At 37.9% G+C, this 26,499-nt stretch overlaps 2 protein-coding genes across 3 annotated transcripts in view; both read right to left on the reverse strand.

The window, feature by feature from the left end:
* PGM3 (phosphoglucomutase 3) overlaps nucleotides 1–11,334 on the reverse strand; it is a 197,816-nt gene extending 186,482 nt beyond the window's left edge. Inside the window, exon 1 of the mRNA XM_055534913.1 lies at nucleotides 11,325–11,334. The gene's annotated coding sequence lies outside the window, so the exon portion shown is untranslated. The remainder of the gene's footprint in view (nucleotides 1–11,324) is intronic.
* ME1 (malic enzyme 1) overlaps nucleotides 1–26,499 on the reverse strand; it is a 277,918-nt gene that overhangs the window by 142,802 nt on the left and 108,617 nt on the right. The window lies entirely within an intron of this gene.

Here is a 26,499-nt window from a genome sequence, read left to right on the forward strand (position 1 = left end):
CTTCTTCAAATCTGAGATAAATCTATCAAATGAGCCTTATATAAAGGACACTGTTTCCAACAGAAGTTTTAATGCAAGATATAGAAGAATCTTCTCTATTTGGTATTTCTTTCTCATATGGACCCTAATAAAAATAGTATATAATGTTAAATTATGAATGCCTGCAAACCAAGTTGAATAAATCAAAACTAAATTTCATGAAGCATACTTTGCGTATTGTTAAAGTATCAAACTGGGAGGTATATTCTCTACTCAATACTCATCTATTAATTGGGGGAGGGTGTATGAGGGGAGGGAATGTTTTATACAAAGTCAAGGTAGCAGTTAGCAGACACTTGCATGATAGAAAACCTTCATATGTGAAAGTTTTCTTATGCTGACTCAGCTAGCTTAATACATAAATGAGCCTTTGTGCAACTTATTCATCTGTTTTTCCAACCACAAGGAATTCTTGCCATTATACGCATTTGTGGTTTTCTCTGGGTAAAGAATGACGATTGTCCTCTGAGATTGCTTCACATTTTTTATTGGAGGTGGGGCATGCATCTCTTTCTAAGTAAAAGCAAGAAGAAGGCAGTTCCATACCTATATGTTAAACCCTTTGGGATTACTCATGTTAGCGTTATAAACTTTAATATACACAGTGTTCCAATTACTTCTTTATTTATATTACTAATAAAGTGTATTTCATTAGTACAACTTTTCACATTATTGATGAACTCTGTGCTTTACCCTGTTACATGAGAAATAATGAAGGGTATAAAGGAAAAAACCACATTATCATCTCCAAGACTTTAAGTCACATGTTAGGAATGTCTTATAACTACAAGATAATAAATTAAAAGCTAAATTTGGTATAAAAATAAACTTTGCAAAAAGGAGTATGCAATCTCAGTATCCCATTTGTCTTACTGGAAAAATTAATGAGCTCATCCTCTAATGTGAAAGAAAGAGAACTCCCTGCTACCACTGGACACTTCTTCTGGTGAGTGTTTCCTTGAGAAACTTAACAGAGTTTAAATTATTACTTAACACTTTCCATCTGTTTTCAGAGATATTTGTACTAAATATACTGGTCATGAAGCAGAATAATATATAAACTTCCACTGTGTTTGATGAATACTTATAAACACATGTTTTCAGTAGCTTTTTGCAGGTCTTGATTTGCTAGAAGTATCTTCATTTGTTATATTTATAATACATAATTTATATTTGTACATAGTATTTTGAGAAATATTCTAATTCTGAAAATATAGTTTGACTTGATGATTCACGTGAAACTCATTTTTTCCCTTCCTTATATTTTACTAAGTATATGTTAAAACATCTTAACTAATTATGTGGTAGTTGTGACTACCATCCTTAAACTAAATTGCAATACTTAGAAAACGAAATTTCCACTTCATAAGAAATTCGTATTTGAGAAACATAACTATATCTGAACTTGAGAAAAACTAATTATTAATTTCTGCTGTACATCTGTCAAAAGGTTTAGGAAAGATCATCTTGGGACTTTCCTGGCAGTCTAGTGGTTAAGAATCCACACTTTCACTGCAGGGAGCTAAGGTTCAATCTCTCGTTGGGGAACTAACTAACCCTGCACGTTGTGCAGTGTGGCCAATAAATAAATAAAATATCTTACTTAAATATAATAACAATGTTCATTTTACAGAAGAGGCAATTAAAGGTCAGGGAATTTATGTTACAGACCCAAGAAGCCACACAGTTAATAAGCAGCAATAAAGAGATTCATACCAAGCCTCTTTGGGTGCAAGGCACATGATAGGCTGGCAATTTTTATTCAGGCCCTATTGCCCATTTTCCACTCAACAAAGACTGCAAGTTCTACTAGAATCTGGGGTAAGAGGTGAAGGATACAGAGTCGCTCCCCTAGAGGAAAATAGATAGCAAAGAGAGTCAGTTGGTATGTGTCAGCGTGATACAGCCTGTGAAAGCACCCAGGGGGTGTGGGGACCCTCAGGGTGGGGTGGCGAGGAGGACGTGAAGAGGAGAGAAGGGGTAATCACGAGGACAGAGAGGGAGCCAGTGCCACCAGATTACAGAAGTTCTGGAAGGCCATGCCAAGAAGTCTGGACTTTTATGATGGGGGAAATGAAGAGTCATTGGATGATTTTAGTCACAAAAGTGACATAATTAGGCATCCCCTTTTGAAACCTCACTCTCTTTTGAAATGGGAAGGGCCTAATTTAAAACACCGGCAGTGGGATTGAATGTCAATGGGAGAAGAGAGAGCCAACAGATAATTAAGAGGGAAAATCGACAAGGTACACAATGGGAAAGAAAAGGGAGTTAAAATCCTGAAAATCTCCGAGGTGTCTGGTCGAGGTGACTAAGTGGATGGTGTTGCACTTTCCAAAGTTAAGAAACCTGGGGGCAGGACTTCCCTGGAGGTCCAATGGTTAAGGCTCCATGCTCTCAATGCAGGGGAGCAGGGTTCAATCCCTGGTCAAGCCACAACTAAGACCCAGCTCAGCCAGAGAAATTAAAAAACAAACAGAAATGAAGCCTGGAGGACTGGAATGGTATGCTGGGGAGTAACAGAAGAGACAGAAAACAGGACCTAGATGAAAACAGTAGGGTGCACTGACATTTTAGTGTAGGGGGAGGACCACTGAACTTAGCTGTGTAGACTAAGAAGAAGTTCACTGAAGAGCAGAAATGGAGTCAGTTTAGTTCATGGAAATAAAATGTTAAGCCAATGGATTCCTAGGGGAAATGGAGAGGAATATATGAGATAAGGAGGATCAGGCAGAGTGTTTACATTCTCGCAACCACAAGGGTGAGATGAGCCAAGAACACAGCTGGAGTTCAACTCTGCAGGGCAGGAGATCCAGCTGAGACTGAGCCATGCAGGCAGAGTTATGGAGCTCCAATCCCGCGTTAATAATATTTTAATTTAAAAAATACATGCACAGAAAGGAAATGAATAGGATGTAGTCGCAGTGTAAAACATGGCCCAGTTGGCTCTTCCTTTAGGGGGAAGAAAGTGTTGGTTCCAGATGGATTTGTATAATGAACATAGGATAAGACCATAGGAGAACTGACTTGGGTTATAAATAAATCTGTACTAAATCTGCAAGCTTGAGAAACTCTTATGTACAGCAGATCTTATCTCTGCTAATGCTTTTAGGGTCAGTGTGAACACACTAGGGTGTCATATATCTGAGTCACCTCTCCCAGAGCCATCCCTGCATGCCCGAGAGACTGTGGAGTTACTCCCATGTGAATGGGTTACTGCGACTGGCAACTGAGTTAGCTTACAAAATAGCCTTGCTTGGTTTCCTCACTCCATAGCCGAAGGGGATCAAGTCCACTCAAAGTGGTCTGGATCGATGGAGGGGAGCCAACGTCAATGAGTCTCCCATTTCCATTCTAGCCCCTCAGTTCCAGTCTTCAACCACAGTAACAGGCAGAATAATCTTTTAAACCTTTAATGGAGGCTGTTAATTCTCTGCTTCAAATACCTGTGGCTCCACAAGTGGATTAAAAATAACAATGAAACATTATCATGTGACTCCTGACTATCTCAAACCTTGTCTCATGCTACCCTTCTCACTTCCACACCTTTTGAGCATGTTATTTCCTTCGCCACAAAAAAATCTTTTTCCTGCTTTTCATAAGCTAACTCTTCATCCCTCAGGTGTCAGCTTAAATGTCATCTCCTCAGAGGCACATCCCTGGCTATACCATGAAAAAAAATCCCCTCGTTAGTCTTCATCACTGTCCTCTGTTCATTTCCCTTCATAACCCAAGCTGTACTCATGTCTTTCTTTGTTGACCTGAATACTATAGGCAGATAATGTTCATTTTATTGTGCTTCACATGCTTTAAAAAAAAAACAAGTTGAAGGTTTGTGCTAACTTTTTGTTGAGCAAGTCTATCAGCACCATTTTTTCAACAGTATCTGCTCACTTCATATCTCTGGGTCCTACACTGGTAATTCTCCTAGTATCTCAAACCTTTTCATTTTTCTTTCAGTGCTCTGTTGTCACTGATCTTTGATGTTACTCTTGCAAAAAGACTGCAACTGACTGAAGGCTCAGATGATGGTTAGAATTTTTAGCAATAAAATATTTTTAAATTAAGGCATGTACATTGGTTTTTTAGACATAATATTGCACAACTCAACAGACTACAGTACAGTATAAACATAGCTTTCATGTGCACTGAGGAACCAAAAATATTTGTGTGACTCATTTATTGCAATATTCGCTTTACTGTGGTAAACTGTAAAACTGTAATATATCCAAGGTATGCCTTCACTTGTAAATTCCACAAAGGCAGGAAATGTGTCTTTTATTTACCCATATCCAGTTAGTAAAGTGCCTGGCATGCAGTGGACACAATATATTTCTGTTGAAGAAAGGAAGGCGAGAAGAAATCGTGACATAGAGAATCAGCAAATAGGTTTTGAAGAAGTGGCAGAGTTGGAAAGAAAACAAAGCAAGGCCCTTCCAGAAGCACTGAGTGATCAACAGTGTTATTTGACAATGTCTAAAACTAGATTTAAATGATAAATTATTTATCAATAGATCAATTAGTGTTAGAAATTTCTTAAGGTGAAACCATATTTGAACAATATTCCTATGGAATATCTATTAGAATTAAGTCTTCTAGAAAGAAATACATGAAATTTCTTACATGTAAACACTCCATATCTGGGGGGAAAATCTTAGCAACACAATATATAAATTTAACTTTTGAAAATCAGAACACATATTAGTCAATGAGGAAAAGCCCAAGAAGCTACATGTTAAGAGTATAGCTTCTTTGAACAACTCAGATTCAAGATAGAATATACAATCAATGTAAAAAGAAGACTCAACATTAGTCTAGGATGTGACAGTTAATATTATGTATCAACTTGGCTAGGCATGGTACCCAGATAATTCAGTCAAACATTAGTCTAGATGTTTCTGGAAAGCTAATTTTTAGATGAGATTAACTTTTAAATCAGCAGACTTTGAATAAAGCAGTTTTCCTTCCATAATGTGGACAGGCCTCGTTCAATCATTTGAAGACCTTACAAAAGACTTATATGACCTTCCCCAAGGGAAAGGGAATTCTGCTAGTAAAGGATTTTTTGGAGTCAACTGCAGCATCCACTCTTCCCTGGTCCTCCAGCCTGGAGGCCTACCCTGAATATTTTGGACTTGCCAGCTTCCACAACTACGTGAACCAATCCCTTAAAATAAATCTCTCTCCATACACACAACCACATATACATATACATAAAGATCAAATTTCCAACATCCATTGGATAATCGAAAAAGCAAGAGAGTGCCAGAAAAACATCTCCTCCAGCTTTATTGATGACGCCAAAGCCTTTGACTGTGTGGATCACAACAAACTATGGAGAATTCTTCAAGAGATAGGAATACCAGATCACCTGACCTGCCTCCTGAGAAATCTGTATGCAGGCCAAGAAGCAACATTTAGAACCAGACATGGATCAACAGACTGGTTCCAAAAGGGGAAAGGAGTACATTAAGGCTGTATATTGTCACCCTGCTTATTTAACTTATATGCAGAGTACATCATGAGAAATGCCGGGCTGGATAAAGCATAAGCTGGAATAAAATTGCCGGGAGAAATATCAATAACCTCAGGTATGCAGATGACACCAATCTTACGGCAGAAAGCGAAGAAGAACGAAAAAACCTCTTGATGAAAGTGAAAGAGGAGAGTGAAAAGGTTGCCTTAAAACTCAACATTCAGAAAACTAAGATCATGGTATCTGGTCCCATCACTTCTTGGCAAATAGATGGGGAAACAATGGAAACAGTGAGAAACTTTATTTTGGGGGGCTCCAAAATCACTGCTGATGGTGACTGCAGCTATGAAATTAAGATGCTTGCTCCTTTGAAGAAAAACCAACCTAGAGAGCATATTAAAAAGCGGAGACATTATTTTGCCAACAAAGGTCTATTTAGTCAAAGTTATGGTTTTTCCAGTAGTCAAATGTATGGATGTGAGAGTTGGACCATAAAGAAAGCTGAGCACCAAAGAATTGATGCTTTTGAACTGTAGTATTGAAGAAGACTCTTGAGAGTCTCTTGGACTGCAAGGAGATCCAACCAGTCAATCCTGAAGGAAATCAGTTCTGAATATTCACTGGAAGGCCTGATGCTGAAGCTGAAACTCCAAAAGTTGGGCCACCTGATGGGAAGAACTGTCTCACTGTAAAAGACCCTGATGCTGGGAAAGACTGAAGGCAGGAGGAGAAGGGGATGACAGATGAGATGGTTGGATCACATCACCGACTTGATGGATGTCAGTTTGAGCAAGCTCCGGTAGTTGGTGATGGACAGGGAAGTCTGGTGTGCTGCAGTCCATCAGGTCACAGAGTCAGACACGACTGAGCAACTGAACTGAACTGAACTGAACTGATACATACATATTACTGATTCTCTTTTTCTGCAGAACTCTATTAGAGAGAACAACAAGGAAGAAAAATGAGTTCAAGCCCCAACTCTGGTACTTACAACTTGGTACTGAACTTCTTGGAATGACTTTTAAATTATTTATAAAATAAATAGATTTTTAAAACTACCAGCTACCAAACATTAATGACTCCATCTCCACATATTCCACAAACTTCACTCACCAACTATTTCCAAGTAAATGTGAACTGTAAATGCTCATAAAATCAATTTGAGATAAGCTCCTCTTTATTCGAGAATCCCAGGGACAGGGAAACCTGGTGGGCTGCCATCTATGGGGTCGCACAGAGTCGGACACGACTGAAGCGACTTAGCAGCAGCAGCCTCTTTATTCATTTTAAAACTGATATGAGCATTCAGATTAATTAAGCTAAAATTAATAGATGCTGTTCTGATAGTTAAAATCCAAAGGACTTTCCATGGTAGAAAACACTGGCAAGAATCCTAAGGTAACACTGAATTTATCAAACAGATGGCATTTATTTGGCACACCGTTAGTGAAAATTAACTTCTTCCATTAGGGAAATAACATACTTACACATTTTCAGCTTTTAAAATATATTACCTCATTTCATAGTGAAAATGTCTTATTTCACAAAGCAGCAGTAATTCTGTAAAATGTATAAAATATGACACCCTCCAAATTATTATAAATGTCATTCATTCAGTCACCAATCAATGTAAGACTAGAATTTATATTGATAAATGAAAATTTTCTTTACTTAGAAATGAAATTCAGTAATTTTCATGATTTTAAGTATTAGGTAATGTGCAATTCTATCAAATATTATATAAATTTTACTACAATGAATATAAAATATCATCATAAAATATATAGTAAGGCACTGAAATCGACAACTTCAATTATGACTTTACTTCAGAGAGTTGAAATTTAGACTATAAAATTACCTAGGTATAAAATATCCAATTTTTTTAAAGGTATATAAAAGAATTCTTAGACAATACTAAATACAGATTATTTTGTCATGAAAACAGACCTTCACATTTTCAGAAGCATACCTAAGAAGCATGTAGGAAATTTTGGAAAGAGTAAAAGCAAACATCTAGGCTGGCTATTTCTACTCAATTACTGAATGGAGGTTGGTGGGGAGGGGTTGAGGGGAGGGGCAAAACATTACCTCCTGGAAAATTTTTCCTAATAATTCCTTTACTAGCTAAAATTAGTTAACTAAGTTAAATTAAGTAACTAAGTTAAATAAAATATATAAAAATAAACAACAGTTTCAAAGCATATACAGAAAAACCAATAGTCTGAAAAAAACTACAAAAAAATTAAAAATCAGATGAGAACATAATTACTTCAGATGAGAAAATGTCAACATTAAACATTTATCCATTCAAATTGGAGAAATTTTGAAAATGAACCAGCTTATAACTAGGATGCAGCTGTGTAAACTGACATGTGCTTATGTGTATTTTGAGAGGAAAGAATAGGAATTTTGATGAGCTGTGTCATCAAATCACTTTAAACCCGTTTAAAATCTTTCTTATTTGAAAATCTACTAATTTTAGTATGCCCTAAAATTGTGATTTAAAGTTACTACCAAAAACTTTCTGAATTAGAAATGTATAATTTCTATACATTTGAAATGATAGAGCTATTTGAAATGATGTGTGAATTAGTTGTGACATGTTCCAGTTCTACATTTTGAGGCTATTCCACGCAAGTGTATTCTTTTTCTCATATGAAAATCTTCCAAATAACTTAAGACCTAACTATGTCCTGTTCAAGTCTTGTCTTTAAGGCTCCACATTTCTATCCCCCCCAACTCTTTCTCATTATCTAGTTTTCAATAACTCACTGCTTTGGTCACTCTTCTTTGTATATATCTGTTTGCCTAAGTCCTTTCAAAAACATGAAATCCAGAACTAAACACAATATTCCAGATGTGATCTGGGAAGGATAACTTATTGCCTCTCTTTTTAAAAAGTTCTTTATTTTTAATAATAAAGACTGGCACATGTAATCCTTCTTAAAAACACCCAACACCACCCAAATTAATACATTTTCACAAATACTACTTGAGATAAAACTTGGTAATTTTTCTTAATTTTCCATATGTTATGTGTAAACTTAAATCAAAACACCTGGGTGTACCACACAGATTGTAGCAAAGTTATTTTTGGATCCTAAACTTAAATTTCCACTCAAGTTTTCCACATATAAAGTCTCCAGCTGAATATGGAGATTCAATGAACTGTTACATTACACTTTTTAAGGGTCTTTTACAGTAAAAGATAACTTTCACTGCTTTGCAAAAGAGTTGTATGTCTATGCATACATTTAGATAATACTTATATACTGATGTGAAAAAATAATGTCTGAATCATGCCTACATTTTTTCTATTCTCCAGATTTTTCATAATTAAGGAATTACTTAGGAAAGAAGATAGTTTGGTATTTTAAGCTACTTGTGGGCACACACTGAATTTCTAGTACTTAAGATAACAGGCTACTCTACCTCACTCCTGTTAACACAAATCACATACATTCATACACTTTCATAAATATGACAGTCTGATCAGAAAAAATAGTCAATTTGAATTAATTAGTATATCCTCTAAATCTCAATAAATGAAAATCAATTTTTTGCAAATAATTATCTCTGTGAAAAGAAGAGAAGCAAAAAGAAAAGGAGAAAAGGAAAGACATAAACATCTGAATGCAGAGTTCCAAAGAATAGCAAGAAGAATATGAAACCCTTCTTCAGCGATCAATGCAAAGAAATAGAGGAAAACAACAGAATGGGAAAGACTAAGGATCTCTTCAAGAAAATCAGAGATACCAAGGGAACATTTCATGCAAAGATGAGCTCAATAAAGGACGGAAACGGTATGGACCTAACAGAAGCAGAAGATATTAAGAAGAGATGGCAAGAATACACAGAAGAACTGTACAAAAAAGATCTTCACAACCCAGATAATCACGATGGTGTGATCACTGACCTAGAGCCAGGCATCCTGGAATGTGAAGCCAAGAGGGCCTTAGAAAGCATCACGGAGAACAAAGCTAGTGGAGATGATGGAATCCCAGTTGAGCTATTCCAAATCCTGAAAGATGATGCTGTGAAAGTGCTGCACTCAATATGCCAGCAAATTTGGAAAACTCAGCAGTGGCCACAGGACTGGAAAAGGTCAGTTTTCATTCCAATCCCAAAGAAAGGCAATGCCAAAGAATGCTCAAACTACCGCACAATTGCACTCATCTCACACGCTAGTAAAGAAATGCTCAAAATTCTCCAAGCCAGGCTTCAGCAATACGTGAACCGTGAACTTCCTGATGTTCAAGCTGGTTTTAGAAAAGGCAGAGGAACCAGAGATCAAATTGCCAACATCTGCTGGATCATGGAAAAAGCAAGAGAGTTCCAGAAAAGCATCTATTTCTGCTTTATTGACTATGCCAAAGCCTTTGACTGTGTGGATCACAAGAAACTGTGGAAAATTCTGAAAGAGATGGGAATACCAGACCACCTGACCTGCCTCTTGAGGAATTTGTATGCAGGTCAGGAAGCAACAGTTAGAACTGCACATGGAACAACAGACTGGTTCCAAATAGGAAAAAGAGTTCGTCAAGGCTGTATATTGTCACCCTGTTTATTTAACTTATATGCAGAGTACATCATGAGAAACGCTGGACTGGAAGAAACACAAACTGGAATCAAGATTGCCAGGAGAAATATCAGTAACTTCAGATATGCAGATGACACCACCCTTATGGCAGAAAGTGAAGAGGAACTAAAAAACCTCTTGATGAAAGTGAAAGTGGAGAGTGAAAAAGTTGGCTTAAAGCTCAACATTCAGAAAACGAAGATCATGGCATCCGGTCCCACCACTTCATGGGAAATAGATGGGGAAACAGTGGAAACAGTGTCAGACTTTATTTTTTGGGGCTCCAAAATCACTGCAGATGGTGACTGCAGCCATGAAATTAAAAGACGCTTACTCCTTGGAAGGAAAGTTATGACCAACCTAGACAGCATATTAAAAAGCAGAGACATTACTTTGCCAACAAAGGTTCGTCTAGTCAAGGCTATGGTTTTTCCTGTGGTCATGTATGGATGTGAGATTTGGACTGTGAAGAAGGCTGAGTGCCGAAGAATTGATGCTTTTGAAGTGTGGTGTTGGAGAAGACTCTTGAGAGTCCCTTGGACTGCAAGGAGATCCAACCAGTCCATTCTGAAGGAGATCAGCTCTGGGATTTCTTTGGAAGGAATGATGCTAAAGCTGAAGCTCCAGTACTTTGGCCACCTCATGCGAAGAGTTGACTCATTGGAAAAGACTCTGATGCTGGGAGGGATTGGGGGCAGGAGGAGAAGGGGACGACAGAGGATGAGATGGCTGGATGGCATCACTGACTCAATGGACGTGAGTCTCAGTGAACTCCAGGAGTTGGTGATGGACAGGGAGGCCTGGTGTGCTGCGATTCATGGGGTCGCAAAGAGTCGGACACGACTGAGTGACTTCACTTTCACTTTTCACTTTCATGCACTGGAGAAGGAAGTGGCAACCCACTCCAGTATTCTTGCCTGGAGAATCCCAGGGACGGGGAAGCCTGATGGGCTTCTGTTTATGGGGTCGCACAGAGTCGGACACTACTAAAGCGACTTAGCAGCAGCAGCAGCAGCATGTACATTATGTATTAAGTTCCAGGTCTATACATTTAATTGCCTTTTAGACACTCCCCTCAATTTGGAAGTCCCAAAGACATTTAAAACTCAGCATGTCTTGACAGATGGATTCTGCAGGCAAGAATACTGGAGTGGGTTGTCATTTCGTTCTCCAATGCATGAAAGTGAAAAGTGAAAGTGAAATCGCTCAGTCATGTCCGACCCTCAGTGACCCCATGTACTGCAGCCCACCAGGCTCCTCCGTCCATGGGATTTTCCAGGCAAGGGTACTGGAGTGGGTCGCCGTTGCCTTCTCCCAGATGTCCAAGAGGCACATGAAAAGATGCTCAACTTCATTAGAGAAATGGAAATCAAAACTCTGTGTTGGCCCAAAAATTCATTTGGATTTTTTGTAACCTCTTGCTGAGAAACCTGAATGAACTTTTGGGCCACCACAAATGGAGATCACCACCTTATGCCAGTCAGAATTAAAGGGTCTACAAATAATAAATGCCGCAGTGAGTGTGGAGAAAACACACTCCTATAGAATCCTATAGAATCCTCCTATACTGTTGGTTGGAATGTAAACTGGTGCAGCCACTATGCAAACAGTATGGGGGTTCCTTAAAACAGAAACAGAAAACAGAGTTGCCATATGATCCAGCAGTCTCACCCCTGGGCATGTATGAGACAAAACTGTAATTCAAAAGATATATGCACCCCTATGTTCACAGGAGCACGACTGACAATAGTCAAGACATGGCAGCAACCTGTGTCCACTGACAGATGAATGGATAAAAACGGTGTGGTAAATATATACAATGGAATACTACTCGACCGTAGAAAAGAATGAAATAATGTCATTTGCAGCAATATGGGTGCACGTAAGAGATTATCATACTAAGTGAAGTTAGCTCAGAAACAGAGAGATAAACATGTCACTTATATGTGGAATCTAAAAAAATGATATAAATGAAGTTACTTATAAAACAGAAACAGACTCATGGATCTAGAAAACAAATTTATGGTTACCAAAGGGGATAAGGAATAAATTAAGAGTTTGGGATTAGCAGATACAAACTACTATATATAAATAAACAACAAGGCCCTACTTATAGCACAGGGAACTATAATCAATAACCTATAAGAAATCATAATGGAAAAGAATGTGAAATATATATAATATATATATACACCTATATACTTCAGTAAAAAATAAAATGTCCAGAAAACAAAACATTCAACATGTCCCCAAAAGAACTTTCTACTTCCCTTACAAACATATTTGGTTATTTCAAAACTCAGTGAATGTTACCATCATCCATTTAGTCATCAAGAAATCCAGGAGTTACAGTAATACCAGTTGTAATAACCACCACTTGGGAAAAACTACTTTGTGTCAAGATTATGCTAAATATATTATCCAGATTAAACCTAATTTCCCTCATTCAAAAAACTTGCAAAACATATATTAGTCTGAGAAATCTAAAGGGTCCTGTTTAATTTTAGTTAATTCCAGTTTCCTCTGGTTAATTTGAGCACTGAATGCTTTTTCACCTCATTTTTGGCCAACCAATTAATGATACTAGTTGGATCAGACTATGGAAATGTTTTTTTAAGAAACCTGTCACCAACAAACTGTTGTATTAGCTCACTTTTCTTTTCCAAAATCATATCAGTGATGTTCAGTACAAAGATGAGTAGTTGAAAGGCATATAGTAGGTGCTTAAAATTGTATAGTGGTTTAGTTGCTAAGTCTTGTCTGACTCTTGTGACTTCATGTAGCCCTCCAGGTTCCTCTGTCCATGGGACCTTCCAGGCAAGAATACTGGAGTGGGTTACCATTTCCTTCTCCAGGGGATCTTCCTGACCCAGGAATTAAACCCAGGTCTCCTGCATTGCAAGTGGATTCTTTACTGACTGAGCTACGGGGGAAACCCCTTTAAGGTTGTATGGTCTCTATTTAATCAAAATATTATTCCTCACAGCCTGATTCCTTGGAATGAAGATAATTTATTTCAGATCTATTATTTATGAGAATTTGCCTGTTAGAACAGTATGCTTAAAACAGTAGGAGAAATAAATAATCAAAACTTTGTTTTTCTTTGTGAGTAGATGAATAGAGTAATAATAAGTTACTACTTCTGTGAGGTAAAAAACAACATATTCAAGACAAACCAGACACTAAGTTTAAATAGCATGGGAAATACAGTAATAATTTATAAAATATTATCCCTTCTCTCTAGATGCTTACAATCTAGTTGAAACTAAATGAAGAGGCAAATAGATGGGGAAACAGTAGCTGACTTTATTTTTTGGGGCTCCAAAATCACTGCAGATGGTGACTGCAGCCATGAAATTAAAAGATGCTTACTCCTTGGAAGGAAAGTTATGACCAACCTAGAGAGCATATTCAAAAGCAGAGACATTACTTTGTCAACAAAGGTCTGTCTAGTCAAGACTATGGTTTTTCCAGTAGTCATGTATGGATGTGAGAGTTGGACTATAAGGAAAGCTGAGCGCCAAAGAATTGATGCTTTTGAACTGTGGTTTGGAGAAGACTCTTGAGATCTTGGGAGTCCCTTGGACTGCAAGGAGATCCAACCAGTCCATCCTAAAGCAGATCAGTCCTGGGTGTTCACTGGAAGGACTGATGCTAAAGCTGAAGCTCCAATACTTGGGCCACCTGATGTGAAGCGCTGACTCATCTGAAAAGACCCTGATTCTGGGAAAGATTGAGGGCCGGAGGAGAAGGGGACAACAGAGGATGAGATTGGTTGGATGGCATCACCGACTCAATGGACATGGGTTTGGGTGGACTCTGGAAGTTGGTGATGGACAGGGAGGCCTGGCATGCTGCGGTTCATGGGATCGCAAAGAGTTGGACACAACTGAGCGACTGAACTGAAGAGTAAAATGACAACAAAAGAAACCAAAAGGAAAAAAATACTGAGCTTGTAAATGGAAGAGACTATGGATCGCCAGAAATGGATTGTGGGGGATAAGGAGAAGTGGGTAAAGGTCAAAAGTTACAAACTTCCAGTTACAAAATAAGTAAGGCCTGGGGATGTAATAGACACATAGCAACTATAGTTAATAATACTGCTTTACATATTTGAATGCTGCTAACAGAGTGTATCTTAATAGTTCTCATCACAAGAAAACAGTTTTTTTGTAACTATGTATGGTGATGGATGTTAACTAGACTTACTGTGTTGATAATTTCACAATATATACAAATACTGAATCATTACATTATATACCTGGGACTAATAGTATATGTCAATTTTACCTTAATTGAAAAACTGAAATGAATAAAATTTAAAAGACAGACCAAGTACCTTGATACAACATTCAAAATATCAAAAAATAGGAACATGATTAACTGCCAAAGTCATGGTAAAGTGATATGCAGCTAATAAGAACTCATAGGAAAGGGAGATGATTCTTGGAAAATGCAGGTAAAATATAGCAGGTAGAAATATTTCCAAAGAAATCACGCAAAACTACTTTAGCTGTACTTTACATATACCTGCATTATTAATTTCCACAAAACTTTTATTTTAAAACAGTTTCACAGAATTCAAGTAAGTTAAGTAATATAGTGGGATCAGCATTCTGCAAAAATATAAAAAAGAATTGTCTTTAGCTTCCAAAAATGACACCTCTATCTACAAATTAGCCACAATTAAGTATACTGGCATAAACAGACTGCATTACCAAATACTGAAAATTCTGCAAGAACTGAATATTATGGGAACAAGAGAATCTAAACAAAGTCAACAACAGCCTTTTTAAAAAATCATTATCCACAACACCTTGAAAAATCCACACAATATATCCATGCCAAAGAGAAAATAAATTCCATACAGTACCAGTAAATGAATATTCCAGTATCATACCTCAAGGAAAAATGTTAGAAGTAGAGTTATTTATATAAGAATTTATTTTTGGATGCCCAGCCAGATTTTAATGCCATATTCAAAATGAAAAATAAAAATCTAGCCACAAGAAAGTATCGTGTCATTAAGATTTATTAAAAAGTATAAGATCAAAAGATACACCTGTCTGCAACTGTATTAAGCTCAGTACTTGTACTATTAATGCTGAACTTTCACTAATTATGTTCCTAACTGCTACCATCAAATTCACAAACTAAATATAATGAGGGGTGTAATCCTTCTGTTTAGTTTCTAAATGTCTTAGAATACCTACTGTTGCAATAGGAAAAGATAAAAAGACTTTTGTCAATTTTGACTTAAAAATAGTCCACACTGTGAAGCAACTATACTCCAATAAAAATTAATTAAAATTTTTACAGATTTAATACAGATGTAAAATTTAATACAGATGTTAAATGACACCTGAAAGATCCATCACTATTCAAACACAATCACAATTTCCTTCCTAATATAATATCTAAATACATGCCATGTAACACATTTCCAACCAGGTTGCTTTTCTCACAATCATAAAAGAAGACATGAGAATTATTCTACTACAGAATTGGTGGGGTGTGGGATCAAGATGGCAGAGCAGGATGGCCCTAAACTCACCACCTCCATGAGCACACCAAAATCACAACTGCCTAAAGAGCAACTCTCTATGTGCATGCGTGCATGCTAAAGTTGCTTCAGTACTGTTTGATTCTGTGCAACCCCATGGACTGTAGCTCTCCAGGTCTCTCTGTCCATGGGATTCTCCAGGCAAGACTACTGGAGTGGGTTGCCATGCCATTCTCTGGGGGATATTCCCAACCCAAGGACCAAACTCATGTCTCTTACATCTCCTGCACTGGCAGGCAGGTTCTTTACCACTAGCATCACCAAGACAATCTAAAGACTAAAGATTTCAATCCCAAAGAACAGCAGTGCCAAAGAAAATTCAAACTACCTTAAAACTGCACTCATTTCACATGCTAGCAAGGTAATGCTCAAAATCTTTCAAGATAGGCTTCAACAGTATGTGAACTGAGAACTACCAGATGTACAAGTTGGATTTAGAAAAGTCAGAGGAACCAGAGATCAAATTGCCAACATCTGCTGGATCATAGAAAAAGCAAGGGAATTCCAGAAAAACATCTACGTCTGCTTCATTAACTACACTAAAGACTATGACTGTGTCGATCACAAAAAACAGGACAAAATTAAGAAAGAGATGGGAATATCAGACCATTGTACCTGCCTCCTGAGAAACCTGTGCTTAGTCGCTCAGTCATGCCCTACTCTTTGCGCCCCATGGGCTGTAGTACACCAGGCTCTTCTGTCCATGGGGATTCTCCAGGCAAGAACTAGAGTGGGTTGTCATGCCCTCTCCAGGGGATCTTCCCAACCCAGGGATCGAACCTACATCTCCTGCATTGCAAGCAAACCCATATGCAGGTCAAGAAGCAACAGTTAGAACTGGACAGGAAATAACAGACTGGTTCAAAATTGGGAAAGGAGTATGTCAAGGCTGTATACTGTCACCCAGCTTATTTAACTTATATGTAGAGTACATCATGCCCAATGCCAGGCTGAATGACTCACAAGCTGGAATCAAGATTGCCAGGAGAAATATCAACAACTTCAGATATGCAGATGATACCACCCTTATGGCAGAAAGTGAAGAGGAACTAAAGAGCCTCTTGATGAAAGTGAAAGAGGAGAGTGAAAAAGCTGGCTTAAAACTCAACATTCAAAAACTAAGATCATCTGGTCCCATCACTTCATGGCAAATAGATGGGAAAAACAAAAACAGTGACAGACTTTATTTCCTTGGGCTCCATGTCAACTATGGACGTTGACAACAGCCATAAAATTAAAAAACACTTACGAGGCTTCCCGTTCAACATAGTGGAATAGAAGGACTTGTGCTCATCTCCTCCTGCAAGAACACCAAAATTGCAACTATGCTGAGCAACCACTGATAAGAGGATGCTGCTGCTGCTGCTGCTAAGTCGCTTCAGTCGTGTCCAACTCTGTGCGACCCCATAGACAGCAGCCTACCAGGCCCCCCTGTCCCTGGGATTTGCTGGAACCTATCAAAAAGAGATATCCCACGTCCAAAGACAAAGAAGCCACAGCGAGATGGTAGGAGCAGTGCAACATGATAAAATCAAATTCCATACCTGCAGGGTGGGTGACTCACAGACTGGAGAACAATAATACCAAAGAAGTTCTCACACTGATGTGAAGGTTCTGAACCCCACGTCAGGCTTCCCAGCCTAGGTACTCAACAAAGACCCTGGGAATCCCCAGGGAATCTGGCCTTGAGGGCCAGCAGGATTTAATTACAGGACTTCTAGAGGTCTGGGGGAAACAGACTCCAGTCTTGGAGGGCACAAACAAAATTTTGTGCACACTAAGACCCAGAGGAGAGGAGCAGTGAGCCCAGAGGAGACTGAACCAAAACTACCTGATAGTGTTGGAGGGCCTGCTGTGGAGGTGTGGGTCGGCAGGGGCTCCCCAGAGGGATGGGGGCACTGGAAGGTCCCTTTTGGTGTAAAGTCTCTGACAGTAACCCTGCTATAGAGCCCATAGACCACAGGGCTGGGTCACCTCAGGCTAAACTACCAGGGAGGGAGTGCAAGCCCACTCATCGGCAGATAACCGGATTAAAGCTTTACTGAGTAGGCCCTGCCCACCAGAGCAAGACCCAGTTTCTCTCATCGCCAGTCCCTCTCAAGAAGCTTACACAAGCCTCTTAGCCTCAGACATCAGAGGGCAGACTGAAGAAGCAAGAACCACAGTCTCACAGTGGCTAAACCAAAAACATATTATAGGAAGTTAATCATGTTGAAAAAGCAGAAAGTTATGTCGCAGGTGAATAGAGAAGATAAAACCCCAGAAAAACAACTAAATTAAGTGGAGATAGGCAAGTTTCCAGAAAAAGAATTCAGAATAATAAGAGTGAAGATGATCCAGGATCTCGGGAAAAGAATTGAGACAAAGATTGAGAAGACGCAAGAAATGTTTACCAAAGAACTAAAGAACAAACAGAGGCGAATAATGCACTAGAAGGAATCAATAGCAGAATAACTGAGCAGAAGAATGGATAAATGACCTGGAGGACAGAATGGTGGAAATCACTGCTGCAGAACAGAATACAGAAAAAAGAAAGAAAGGAAATAAAGACAGCCTAAGAGATCTCTGGGACAACACTGAATGCACCAACATTCACAGAAGGAAAAGAGACAGAGAAAAGACTGAGAAAACACTTTTAAGAGATAACAGCTGAAAACCTCCTGAACATGGGAAAGGAAATAGTCAACCAAGTCCAGAAAGCACAGAGAGTCCCAGGAAGGAGAAACCCAAGGAGGAACTCCGAGACACATAGCAATCAAACTGAGAAAAATTAAAGACAGAGATAAAATATTAAAAGCAACAAGGGAAAAACAAGTATCATACAAGGGTACTCCCATCTGGCTATCAGCTGATTTCTCAAGAGAAACTCCATAAGCCAGAAAGAAATGGCATGATATATTTAAAGTGATGAAACAGAATAATCTACAACCAAGAATACTCCACCCAGCAAGACTCTCCTTCAGATTTGATGGGAGAAATCAAAAGCTTTCAGACAAGCAAAAGTTAAAGAGAATTTAGCACCACCAAACCAGCCTTACAACAAATACTAAAGGAACTTCATTATGCAGGAAACACAAGACAAGGAAAAGACCTACAGAAAATAAACCCAAAACAATTAAAGAAAATGGTAATAGGATCATACATATCAATAATTACCTTAAATGTAAATGGATTAAAGGCACCAACTAAAAAACAGAGACTGCCTAGGTGGATGAAAACATGTCCTTGTATGCAATTCCACTTACCACATCACTCTGCTTGACCCCCTCAAATTGTATGTAGTTATTTTATATTGTTAAGTTAATCCATGTTCCCATTATGGCTTGCAATTGTAATTATCTTTCATTTTCTGTCTGGCTACTGACTGTGAAAACTGATGAACATCTTTTACTATTGTGATTATTTAACTATTACTCACTTAATACCACTGTATTATGATTGGTCAACAGAAAAATAATAGAACTCTAAATCACCAAAACGAAGATCTAATAGAAAAACTGGTTACCACTTTTTAAAATCCAGATGCATATCAGAATTATCTTGAAATTTTTTGAAAAATACAAATGCTCAGGTATGGCTTTTTTTCTCCAGAGTTCCAGATATGTTTATAATGAGCAGTCATGTTTAAAAACAACTGAACTGTATGCTGATTTTTTTACTTTTACCTAATTTGTTTCACTTTTTCTATTTAATATTCAGTGCTTCCATTTCATTTAGTCTATGTTCTCCAATTTCTCTATCTCCTCTTTTTTTTTGATGTTCTTTCCCAAGCCTTTATCAAGTGTAGTAGAAAAGCTTTTGTGTGTATATATATATACATATAATACATATATTTAAGAAAATGAATTTTTGCCTAACTAAAAAACATTATGACATTTTGATTCTACTTGTTTGACTCAGTATGAGTAGAATACAAGATTTCCAATAAAAAAATAGATATGCAACAAGCAACAAAGGTTTACTGTATAGAACAGGGAACTACAGTCAATATCTTGTAATAACCTAAGCTGGAAAATAATTTCAAAAATAATATATGTGTATTTGTATAACTGAATCACCTCGCTGTGCACCTGCAACACTGTAAGTCAACTATACTTCAATAAAATATATATGTTTTACTAATAAAAAATTAAAGATACTTGCTCCATGGAAGAAAAGCTATGACAAACCTACACAGCATATTAAAAACCAGAGACATTATTTTGCCAACAAAAGTCAGTATAGTCAGAGCTATGGCTTTTCCAGTAGTCATGTACAGATGTGAGAGCTGGACTATAAAGAAAGCTAAGTACCAAAGAAATGATGCTTTCGAATTGTGGTGCTAGAGAAGACTCTTAAGAGTCCCTTGGATGGCAAAGAGATCAAACCAGTCAATTCTAAAGGAAATCAACCATGAATATTCACTGGAAGGACTGATGCTAAAGCTGAAGCTCCAAAACTTTGGCTATCTGATATGAAAAGCCAACTCATTGGACAAGACCCTGATGCTGGGAAAGACTGAGGACAGGAGGAGAAGGAGGTGACAGAGGATGAGATGGTTAGATGGCATCACCAAGTCAATGGACATGAGTTTGAGTAAACTATGGGAGCTGGTGATGGACAGGAAGGCCTCGCATGCTGCAGTCCATGGGGTCGCAAAGAGTTGGACATGACTTAGCAACTGAACAATAACAACAAAAGACTAGAAGAAAAGTTTTTTCACAACTAAAGATATATAACATTTCGTAACACATCATATGAAATGCCAGGCTAGATGAAGCACAAGCTGGAAGCAAGACTGCCAGGAGAAATATCAATAACCTCAGATATGCAGATGACACCACTCTTATGGCAGAAAGCAAAGAGGGACAAAAGAGCCTCTTGATGAAAGTGAAAGAGAAGAGTGAAAAAGTTGGCTTGAAACTCAACATTCAAAAAACTAAGATCATCAGAGGAGCTAAGATGGCAGAGGAGTAGGACGGGGAGAACACTTTCTCCCCCAGAAATTCATCAAAAGAACATTTAAATGCTGAGTAAATTCCACAAAACAACTTCTGAATGCCGGCAGAGGATATTAGGCACCCAGAAAAGCAACCCAAGTCTTCTAAAGGAGATAGGAAAAAATATAAAAGACAAAAAAAGAGACAAAAGAGGGAGGAAAGGAGTTCCGTCCCGGGAAGTGAGTCTTAAAAAGAGAGGAGTTTCCAAACACCAGGAAACCTCACTGCCGAATCTGTGCCAAGCCTTGGAAGCACAGAGGGCAATATAACAGGGAGGAAAAATAAATAAACAATTAAAACCTGCAGATTGCGAGCCCTACGGTAACTCCCCCAGCGGAGAAGCAGCGCAGATGCCTGCACACGCCACTAGCAAGCGGGAGCTGGGCAGGGAGGCGCAGCGCGGGCTGCATCGCTTTGACTAAGAACCTTTTTTTTTTCTTATTCTTATTCTTTTTTTTTCTTTTTCTTTCTTTTTCTTCTTCTTTTTTTTTTAACATTGTATTTTTGAAATTCCAAACTCTACTCTAGATTTTTAACTTTTGCTTTTTGGTATTTGTTATCAATTTTCTACCTATATTTTCTTTATAATTTTTGCAACCTTGTTTGTTTTTGTTTTTTCTTTCTTTTCCTTTTTCTTTTCTTTAACATTGTATTTTGAAATTCCAAACTCTACTCTAGATTTTTAATTTTTGCTTTTATGTATTTGTTACCAATTTTCTACCTTTAAGAACCCAATCTTCAGGACCCATTTTTCACTAGGGAACGAGATTACTGGCTTGACTGCTCTCTCTCCCTTTGGACTCAAAGTCGCCTGTGTCTCCTCCCTAACCCCTCTCTACTCTACCCAACTCTGTGAATTTCTGTGTGTTCCAGACGGTGGAGAACACTTAAGGAACTGATTACTGGCTGGATCTGTTTCCCTCCTTTTCATTTCCCCCTTTTATCCTCCTGGCCACCTCTGTCTCCTTCCTCCTTCTTCTCTTCTCTGTATAACTCCGTGAACATCTCTGAGTGGTCCAGTTGTGGAGTGCACATAAGGAAGTGATTACTGGCTAGCCCACTCTCTCCTCTATTGATTCCACCTCATCTCATTCGGATCACCTCTAATTCCCTCCTCCCTCTTCTCTTCTCCATGTAACACTGTGAACCTCTCTGGGTGACCCTCACAGTGGGGAAACTTTTCATCTTTAACATAGATGTTTTATCAATGGTGCTGTATAGAAGGAGACGTTTTGAAACTACTGTAAAAATAAGACCAATAACTGGAAGCAGGAGGCTTAAGTCCAAACCCCGACTCCAGGAAACTACTGACTCCAGGGATCATTAATTGACAGGAGCTCATCAAACGCCTCCATACCTACACTGAAACCAAGCACCACACAAGGGCCAACAAGTTCCAGGGCAAGACATACCAAGCTAATTCTCCAGCAACACAGGAACACAGCCCTGAGCTCCAAGATACAGGCTGCCCAAAGTCACCCCAAAACCATAGACATCTCATAACTCATTACTGGACACTTCATTGCACTCCAGAGAGAAGAAATCCAGCTCCACCCAGCAGAACACCGAAACAAGCTTTCCTAACCAAGGTTTCTTGGTTAGGTACCTTGACAAGCTACCTGTACAAACCCACACACAGTGAGGAAACGCCACAATAAAGAGAACTCCACAAACTGCCAGAATACAGAAAGGCCACCCCAAACTCAGCAATTTGAACAAGATGAAGAGACAGAGGAATACCCAGCAGATAAAGGAACAGGATAAATGCCCACCAAACCAAACAAAAGAGGAAGAGATAGGGAATCTACCTGATAAAGAATTCTGAATAATGATAGTGAAATTGATCCAAAATCTTGAAATCAAAATGGAATCACAGAAAAATAGCCTGGAGACAAGGACTGAGAAGATGCAAGAAAGGTTTAACAAGGACGTAGAAGAAATAAAAAAGAGTCAATATATAATGAATAATGCAATAAATGAAATCAAAAACACTCTGGAGGCAACAAATAGTAGAATAATAGAGGCAGAAGATAGGATTAGTGAATTAGAAGATAGAATGGTAGAAATAAATCAATCAGAGAGGAAAAAAAGAAAAATGAATTAAAAGAAATGAGGACAATCTCAGAGACCTCCAGGACAATATTAAATGCTACAACATTCGAATCACAGGGGTCCCAGAAGAAGAAGACAAAAAGAAAGACCATGAGAAAATACTCGAGGAGATAATAGTTGAAAACTTCCCTAAAATGGGGAAGGAAATAATCACTCAAGTCCAAGAAACCCAGAGAGTCCCAAACAGGATAAACCCAAGGCGAAACACCCCAAGACACATATTAATCAAGTTAACAAAGATCAAACACAAAGAACAAATATTAAAAGCAGCAAGGAAAAAACAACAAATAACACACAAGGGAATTCCCATAAGGATAACAGCTCATCTTTCAATAGAAACTCGTCAAGCCAGGAGGGAATGGCAAGACATACTTAAAGTGATGAAAGAAAATAACCTACAGCCCAGATTATTGTACCCAGCAAGGATCTCATTCAAATATGAAGGAGAAATCAAAAGCTTTTCAGACAGGCAAAAGCTGAGAGAATTCAGCACCACCAAACCAGCTCTCCAACAAATACTAAAGGATATTCTCTAGATGGGAAACACAAAAACGGTGTATAAATTCAAACCCAAAACAATAAAGTAAATGGCAACGGGATCATACTTATCAATAATTACCTTAAACGTAAATGGGTTGAATGCCCCAACCAAAAGACAAAGACTGGCTGAATGGATACAAAAACAAGACCCCTACATATGCTGTCTACAAGAGACCCACCTCAAAACAGGGGACACATACAGACTGAAAGTGAAGGGCTGGAAGAAGATTTTCCATGCAAATAGGGACCAAAACAAAGCAGGAGTAGCAATACTCATATCAGATAAAATAGACTGTAAAACAAAGGCTGTGAAAAGACTGAAAGTGAAGGGCTGGAAAAAGATTTTCCATGCAAATAGGGACCAAAACAAAGCAGGAGTAGCAATACTCATATCAGATAAAATAGACTTTAAAACAAAGGCTGTGAAAAGAGACAAAGATAGTCACTACATAATGATCAAAGGATCAACCCAAGAAGAAGATATAACAATTATAAATATATATACACCCAACAAGGGAGCACCGCAATATGTAAGACAAATGCTAACAAGTATGAAAGGAGAAATTAACAATAACACAATAATAGTGGGAGACTTTAATACCCACTCACACCTACGGATAGATCAACTAAACAGAAAATTAACAAGGAAACACAAACTTTAAACGATACAATAGACCAGTTAGACCTAATTGATATCTATAGGACATTTCATCCCAAAACATTGAATTTCACCTTTTTCTCAAGTGCACATGAAACTTTCTCCAGGATAGATCACATCCTGGGCCATAAATCTAGCCTTGGTAAATTCAAAAAAATAGAAATCATTCCAAGCATCTTTTCTGACCATAATGCAGTAAGATTAGATCTCAATTACAGGAGAAAAACTATTAAAAATTCCAACATACGGAGGCTGAACAAAACGCTGCTGAATAACCAACAAATCACAGAAGAAATCAAAAAAGAAATCAAAATTTGCATAGAAACGAATGAAAATGAAAACACAACAACCCAAAACCTGTGGGACACGGTAAAAGCAGTACTAAGGGGAAAGTTCATAGCAATACAGGCATACCTCAAGAAACAAGAAAAATGTCAAATAAATAACCTAACTCTACACCTAAAGCAACTGGAAAAGGAAGAAATGAAGAACCCCAGGGTTAGTAGAAGGAAAGAAATCTTAAAAATTAGGGCAGAAATAAATGCAAAAGAAACAAAAGAGACAATAGCAAAAATCAACAAAGCCAAAAGCTGGTTCTTTGAAAGGATAAATAAAATTGACAAACCATTAGCCAGACTCATCAAGAAACAAAGGAAGAAAAATCAAATCAATAAAATTAGAAATGAAAATGGAAAGATCACAACAGACAACACAGAAACACAAAGGATCATAAGAGAGTACTATCAACAATTATATGCCAATAAAATGGACAACGTGGAAGAAATGGACAAATTCTTAGAAAAGTACAACTTTCCAAAACTCGACCAGGAAGAAATAGAAAATCTTAACAGACCCATCACAAACACGGAAATTGAAACTGTAATCAAAAATCTTCCAGCAAACAAAAGCCCAGGTCCAGATGGCTTCAACAGCTGAATTCTACCAAAAATTTAGAGAAGAGCTAACACCTATCCTAGTCAAACTCTTCCAGAAAATTGCAGAGGAAGGTAAACTTCCAAACTCATTCTATGAGGCCACCATCACCCTAATACCAAAACCTGACAAAGATCCCACAAAAAAAGAAAACTACAGGCCAATATCACTGATGAACATAGATGCAAAAATCCTTAACAAAATTCTAGCAATCAGAATCCAACAACACATTAAAAAGATCATACACCATGACCAAGTGGGCTGTATCCCAGGGATGCAAGGATTCTTCAATATCTGCAAATCAATGTAATACACCACATTAACAAATTGAAAAATAAAAACCATATGATTATCTCAATAGATGCAGAGAAAGCCTTTGACAAAATTCAACATCCATTTATGATAAGAACTCTCCAGAAAGCAGGAATAGAAGGAACATACCTCAACGTAATAAAAGCTATATATGACAAACCCACAGCAAACATTATCCTCAATGGTGAAAAATTAAAAGCATTTCCTCTAAAGTCAGGAACAAGACAAGGGTGCCCACTTTCACCATTACTATTCAACATAGTTTTGGAAGTTTTGGCCACAGCAATCAGAGCAGAAAAAAAAATAAAAGGAATCCAAATTGGAAAAGAAGAAGTAAAACTCTCCCTGTTTGCAGATGACATGATCCTCTACATAGAAAACCCTAAAGACTCTACCAGAAAATTACTAGAACTAATCAATGATTACAGTAAAGTTGCAGGATATAAAATCAACACACAGAAATCCCTTGCATTCCTATACACTAATAATGAGAAAACAGAGAAATTAAGGAAACAATTCCATTCACCATTGCAACGGAAAGAATAAAATACCTAGGAATATATCTACCTAAAGAAACTAAAGATCTATATATAGAAAACTATAAAACACTGGTGAAAGAAATCAAAGAGGACACTAATAGATGGAGAAATATACCATGTTCATGGATTGGAAGAATCAATATAGTGAAAATGAGTATACTACCCGAAGCAATTTATAGATTCAATGCAATCCCTATCAAGCTACCAACGGTATTCTTCACAGAGCTAGAACAAATAATTTCACAATTTGTATGGAAATACAAAAAACCTCGAATAGCCAAAGCTATCTTGAGAAAGAAGAATGGAACTGGAGGAATCAACCTACCTGACTTCAGGCTCTATTACAAAGCCACAGTCATCAAGACAGTATGGTACTGGCACAAAGACAGAAATATAGATCAATGGAACAAAATAGAAAGCCCAGAGATAAATCCACGCACATATGGACACCTTATCTTTGACAAAGGAGGCAAGAATATACAATGGATTAAAGACAATCTCTTTAACAAGTGGTGCTGGGAAAACTGGTCAACCACTTGTAAAAGAATGAAACTAGAACACTTTCTAACACCATACACAAAAATAAACTCAAAATGGATTAAAGATCTCAACGTAAGACCAGAAACTATAAAACTCCTAGAGGAGAACATAGGCAAAATACTCTCAGACATACATCACAGCAGGATCCTCTATGACCCACCTCCCAGAATATTGGAAATAAAAGCAAAAATAAACAAATGGGACCTAATTAAACTTAAAAGCTTCTGCA

Source organism: Bubalus kerabau, chromosome 9 (assembly GCF_029407905.1).
Source record: "Bubalus kerabau isolate K-KA32 ecotype Philippines breed swamp buffalo chromosome 9, PCC_UOA_SB_1v2, whole genome shotgun sequence".
Classification (NCBI taxonomy): Eukaryota; Metazoa; Chordata; class Mammalia; order Artiodactyla; family Bovidae; genus Bubalus; species Bubalus kerabau.